The sequence below is a fragment of the Mus caroli genome, chromosome 2, assembly GCF_900094665.2.
Source record: "Mus caroli chromosome 2, CAROLI_EIJ_v1.1, whole genome shotgun sequence".
NCBI lineage: Eukaryota > Metazoa > Chordata > Mammalia > Rodentia > Muridae > Mus > Mus caroli.
Genome location: NC_034571.1, coordinates 29,846,062 through 29,852,989, shown reverse-complemented (window position 1 = coordinate 29,852,989; position 6,928 = coordinate 29,846,062).

Sequence of the window (6,928 nt, the reverse complement as noted above, 5' to 3'; positions counted from 1 at the left end):
CCCAGTTATCCTGTCGTTGCCCTGTGTCATGGAGATCCTGCAGCTTTGGATCCGCAGAACCGGCCCTTTCAGGCATTCCAACCGCTCACAGATGATATAGATTTTGGGGTGGGCTAACTCAGAGCCCCGGAGCCAGGCCTGGGTGGTGGCTGGGCTGGCCAGCTCACTGGCTCTCCTGTATCTGCACCACCAGGTGAGCTCTCCAGTACTGCTCTGGCCAGGCCACCCAATGCTGTCGTGGGCAGGGTCAGCTCTCCTGACCCTGGGGCCGGCTCAACAACACCCACGCCTCCAGGGCCAGCTCCATTGCTCTGTCCAATCAAGTCTGGGTGGGGATGGGGTGGGGGGCTAACAGACACTCTCTCAAACCTAGCACCTATCTTTATAGAAACCAAGGCAAGGCAGGCCTCTGACTTTACATCCTCTGCACGAATACAGGTGACAGCTCCGCTGTTTACTCTCCTTTCAACTTTTTGTCAAACATACACAAAGGGACAGACGCTGGGACTTGCCAGCCTCTCACACTTGCAGCTCAGCTTCAGCAATTATCCAATTATGAACAATCTTGATTCATTTCTGCCTCCAAACACTCAACATCCTTGAAGCCTTTGATTGACAGATGATAGCATCAAGTCTTCACGAACCCTGACATCATCTAATTTCCAGCCATAAATATTTTGGCATGAATCTTGAAAGGATCAGGACTCTTTTCAAACCACAAGAACATTATTAGTCTTATAAATAACAGTAAGCCCTCATATCAATAAAAACATTACTGCACAGGTGAGATGGCTCAGCAGGTAAAGGCAATGACTGTGTAAACTTGGCAACCTGAGTCCAATCCCTAGAGCCCACAGAAAGGTAGAGAGAAATGACTGCACGAGACTGTCCCCTCACTTCCGTAGACATGCTGCCCCATGCAAACCCGTGCACACACGCCATACACATACATGTGTGATAATAAACAATAAACACACCGTTTAAAATTCATTCAAATAATACCATAATTTCATCTTTACATTATTTTCGATGCTGGGGATAGACACAGTTCCTTTTGAATGCTAGGCAAGAACTCTGGTACCATACCATTTAAAATTATTTATTTATTTATTTGTTTGTTTATTCTCCAAATAATGCCTGTGTGTTACCCAAGTCTATTTTAACATCAAGTATCTTCCCTGCTTGAAATATGTCTTAGAGAGACCAGACCTCTTGCCTCACGTAGACCTCACAAACACACATCAAGTCTACCTCCCGCACACACACACACGCACACCACTCTGTCCCTGTGGTGTAGACAGTCACTATAGAAACATGATGAAATTCGGGTTCCATGTGGGGCCAGGATGCTCCTCCAGGAAGCTGTGTTGTGTCTGTTTGGTGGGTATATCCTGTTGACCAGCACAGTTTGGGAACACCCAGCGTCACCATTGCCTAGATCCATTACTCCACAAAGGCTTGGAGGCAGCAGCAACCCAGTCCCTCCCTCTGTCCTTAGGTTTATAGCACAGGATGCTGTGTCTGCTCCCTGCCTTCATGTATGTTTTTAGCATGTGATTCAGCGTCTGCCCCCTGTCTTCGTGTGTGTTCACAGCATGTGGTGTGGCGTCCGCCCCTCTGCGTTCACATGTGCCCACTCCTCACTGGTTGGGTGGATTCCCCCTCTTTTATCTGTTCTTCTGTCCATACCCTCCCAGCTCTGAAGCATCACCACTTCGTCCCTCTGGCCTCATCAGATGTCTTCATTGCTGGGAGGAGAGCATTACGTCATCTCTAAGTTTGCACACACGTTTAAAACATATATTCATTTCCAGCTTTGTCTACGTTTTTACAGCTTGACTTAAGAGCATCAGGTTCAAAGGAAACTTTCTTGATGTCTTAAGATGGCTGTTTGTTGACTTTATGTTTATCTAAAGAAAATCCCCTGGTTTAGGTCACGGAGCGTTCACGGACTGTCTGCCCCTCTGAGAAGTCTTTCATTTCTTTCTTGACTCTGTTACTCCATTGTTTTTATAAACGTTACACAGTCCATTTGCTGCTAGTGTCTAGAAACACAAGAGCTTTCATATATGGGACTCGTACCGATACGGCTTGTTGAATTCCTTTAATTTGATAGTTTGTTCGGAGATTTCCTTAAAACTTCCTTCAAATGTCGACAATGGCATGGGGGTGGGCTTAGTAATGGTGATCCTCTCACTCCCTTCTCGTACGTTCTTCCTCTTATCTCAATTTTATTTTCTAATCTAATTAAATATAAGTGGTTGTGGCAACTTTTACATTTTAATTTTTTACTTAGTAGAGGGATTATCCAGTATACTGTAACTTTCTAAGCAACGTGTCTGTGAGACAAAGTAGCTTCCTGCCCATTCTCTGGATTATACTTTTCAAGAGTTAGCATTCACCTTTCTGCACAATTTGTTGGGGATGATAATATGTTTTTTCTGTTTGTAAAGAGTGGATGGACTTTGATGATGACAGTGATGTTGATGGTTCGATGGTGATGCTGGTGATGGTGATGCTGGTGATGGTGATGCTGGTGATGATGATGGTTCTGGTGATGCTGGTGATAGTGATGATGATAGTAGGTACTAACTCTCTGAACTGTAAACAAGGCCCCAATTAAATGCATTTTTCATACGTTGCCTTAACAGAACAGTGGATGAAGCATTTACAAAGAACAACCCAGTCTTGCTTATCTATCCTCTGTTAGTTTTATATAGAATTGATTTCTATTATTTCCTTGTTATTGCCTTTTGAGTTTATTCTGTCTTTTTCTTGAACTGAACGCTTAGCTGGATTTCCCGCTGACTTTCTCCTCTTGATATTGCTTCTCATACATTTTTGAAACACAGTACTTTCACCTTGGCTCCATCTTCTCAATGAATGGGGTGTTTGACAGTGTGTGTATGATTGATATCTGACTTTGCTGAGACGCAAGAGCGGGAGCTGGCAGGCCGCAGAGCATGCACTTGACCATGCCAGCCTTGCCCAAAGCCTCTCAGAGTAGCAGTGCCAGCCCAGGCAGTTTTAGTTGCACTCTATATCCCTCTGATCGTGGATGAACCTACTGCTCCCGTCCCCTGGCACTGGACGCCTTAGCTCTTAAGAATAATTGCTAACGAAGGCCAGAGAGATGGTTCAGTGGGCAAAGGTGCTTGGTGCCAAGCCTGATGACCTGAGTTCAATCCCTGGGACCCACATTGTGTTGCTCTCTGGTAACCACATGTGGTGTGCGATGGCACAGACACACACACACACTCTCACACATACATACATACATACATACATAACATACATACATACACACTCACATACACACACTGAATGAGTGAGTGAATATTTTAGAGAAGATTTCTAGAGGACAATTACCTCTGCAAAATTATTTTGTAACTAGCCACGCAGTGAGATGAAGCAGTGTCCTCACTCTGACTGCCACACACCCCGTTTTCTTCTCTGTGGTTAGCTGTGCCCCTTCCCTCCCACCTTTCACCCTTGTTCTTGCCCTCTCTCCCTGCCCACCCTCACTGTCCTGCCTTGTTCTCTGGTGGTAAACACCTCTACTTGCTGGTCCAACTCACCACAGGTTCTTCTTACAGATTTTAAAGAAATTCTTGTTTATTGTTTCCATTTTAAAAATTAATTGGATGGTTTAAATCTACACAATAAGAACTAGTGAAATAGGAAAATCACAAAAATAATAAAAATGAAACTCTGAAAAATGGCTAAATGTGCAGAAACGTGTGGACACGGTACACCAGGATGCTTCCAGGCATTACTAGTCAGCAGCAGAGTGGCTCTGGTGCAGGCCTGAGCAGTGGCTCCTCAAAGCCAGAACTGGGGTTTGAAATCATGATGGTCAGGAAGGTGTTGACTTAGCCACACCTGACTTAGGCCTTAGCCATAGTCTAGATAATGATCACTAAGGCTTAGAAGAATTGTTATTCTCTCTCTCTCTCTCTCTCTCTCTCTCTCTCTCTCTCTCTCTCTCTCTCTCTCTGTGTGTGTGTGTGTGTGTGTGTGTGTGTGTAATCCAGAAGAGGGCCTCAGATCTCCCGGAACTGGAGGCACAGCAGGTTGGGAGCCATGTGACATGAGTGTTGGGAGCTGAACTCAGCTCCCCTGAAAGAGCAGTGCCTGCTCTTCATCACCGAGCCATAGCTCCAGCCCCAGTCTCTGAGATTTACTTACAAGGTGGTTTCCTGATCTTAATCCCTTAGCTCTTCGCTAGGTTGTCAGTACTTGCAGCACATTGCCATAGGTTTAGGTAAAGTTCACTCAGCTTTGAGCTGCTTGGTTTGCCTCTTGTCCCTTAACCCCAGGGTGACCACCCAGTTCCCTAACCCCAGAGTGACCACTCAGACTCCTGACCCCAGAGTGACCACACAGCCTTCTGATCCCAGAGAGATCACACAGCTCCCTTCCCTAGAGTAACCACACAGACCCCTGTCCCCAGAGTGATAACAAAATCTCCTTGACTTCTTCTAATACAACTGTGCTAATTTTAAAATTATTTTTTATTGAATTGTGTGTGTGTGTGTGTGTGTGTGTGTGTGTGTGTGTGTGTCTGCCTGTGTCACAGCACATATATAGAGGTCAGAGAACTACAGCTGGTAGGAGTGAGTTTTCTCCTTACCCATGTGGGTTTGAGGTTTGAACCCAGGCCATCAAGCTTGGCAGCAAACACCTTACCTTCTAAACCATCTTGACAGCCCATTCCTTTATTTTTTTGCTTTTGGGACTTCTATCCATTGGAGAGTGTGAGATAAGGATATAATTTTCTTTCCAATCTAGAGGCAATCATTCCATGGCTGTCTGTCAAATAACATTTCTTTCTGCAAACAGTTTACATCGTATCTTATTTAGGCCAGTGACTCAGTGGGCAAGATTCTCTGGATTTTACTTAGTTCTGTTCATTTAGCTGTCTTTGGGGTACTATTATCTCACCATTTAAAATATCTCTTGAGCCAGTGAAATGGCTCAGTGGGTAAAGGAATGTACCCCAAAAGCTTGAGGATCTGAGTTCAAGACCAAGGTCCACACAGTGAAAGGAAAAGAAAACCAAATTGTCCTACGACCTCCACACACGGCCCATGGCCCACGGCCCACGGCATGCCTACACACTCATAAAAATCACGTTCTTTAAGTTTATGAAATTATAAATCTTAGAGGAAATCCAGATGGGGCCAGCCAGGTGGAGCTGTGTAGCACACTCACTGCTGAGACTGCCTGGCTGGCTTCCATCCCTTTGACCCATGTGGTGACTGAGACAGTGGACACCCAAAAGTTGTCTCCCAACTTCCACGTGTTTGCCATGGTGTGATGCATGCATCAATACCAGCTCAAGCACACACAATAAATAACATTTTATTCTACTATTTTATATGTGTGGGTGATTTGCTGGCTAGCTTGTCTGTGCATCCTGTTAGAGTATGGTGGCCTTGGAGGCCAGAAAAGGGTATCAGATCGCCTAGAACTGGAGTGGAGGATGGTTGTGAGCCACTATGTGGGTGCTTGGAATTGAACCTGGGTCCTCTTGAAGAGCATCCCCTGCTCTTAACTGTTTAACCATCTCTCTAAACCTGTGTGTGTGTGTGTGTGTGTGTGTGTGCGCGCACGCGCACATACGCATATGTGTATGTATATTTTTTTGGTTAATTTTGGAACAACTTGTAAAATTCTACAGAAAACACCACAAAGTTGTAAATGTTATTAACATTGGTTTTAAATATTTGGAGGTGAACTTCCTGCATTTTCCAAACTCTGCTTAAACTCTGTAATTGGATGCTGTATTTGTTAATTTTCTCACTGCTATGACAAGTTACCTAACCAACTTAAGAAAAGAGGAGTTTATTTTGTCATACATTAAGAATGTGGGCCATCGTGACTGGGAAGGCATAGTGCATCGTGACAGGAGTGTGAAGGCCCGCCATGACCAGGAAGGCATGCAGCAGGAGTGTGAAGACCCATCATGACAGAGGAGGCATGTGCAGGAGTGTGAAGGCCCACCATGACCAGGAAGGCATGCAGCAGGAGTGTGAAGACCCATCATGACAGAGGAGGCATGTGCAGGAGTGTGAAGGCCCATCATAACAGAGGAGGCATGTGCAAGAGTGTGAAGGCCCGTCATGACAGAGGAGGCATGTGCAGGAGTGTGAAGACCCGTCATGACAGAGGAGGCGCAGCAGGAATGTGGAGCAGTTGGCCCCACTGTCTTCAGTCAGGAGCAGAGAGTGATATTTGCTGGTGCTCAGCTCACATCTTCCCTTATGTTCAGTCAAAGTTTCCAGCCCAGGGATCCTACTTTTACTGTGGATCACCCCACCGCAACGTAATCTAGGTAAGGCTCCACAGACACGCCCGAAGATTTGTTTCCATGGTGACTTAAAACCCCATCAAGTCCACAACTAAGATACATTCAGTAAGAGAGCATATCTTTGGACAGGGATAAACATTGGTGGAGTGCCTGTTTCTTGCAGCCATAGTCCCAGAAACTCACAGAGGCAGAGCCACCCTCTGCCCTCCTGTGGATTAAACTTTCCAACTGTTAAAAGGGAGAAACATGGCTTTTGTGAATTGGAGAAGGATTAATGTTCTTAAGAGCTAAATGAAACAGGTTGGAATTGTGTGTTCTGTGTGGGTTACCGCGTGTGACGCACACCTAGTAAACAACCGTATTAACGATATTACTCATCTCCTCCATGTTTTTGTTTCTACTTTGCCTACTTGATTTGACAAAGACTAAACAATGCAATAATGTCAGGGTAGCTCATTAAGACAGTGATGGTGCAAGATTCATCTTGGTATTCCTAATAGCTTTTGGTTATATATTGCTTTTTAAAAAGTACCATTTATTAGATTTTTTAATATAGAAAATGTTAAAGAATAATCCTACCATCAACATAATCCTTTAAAAAAATTGCTCAGACAA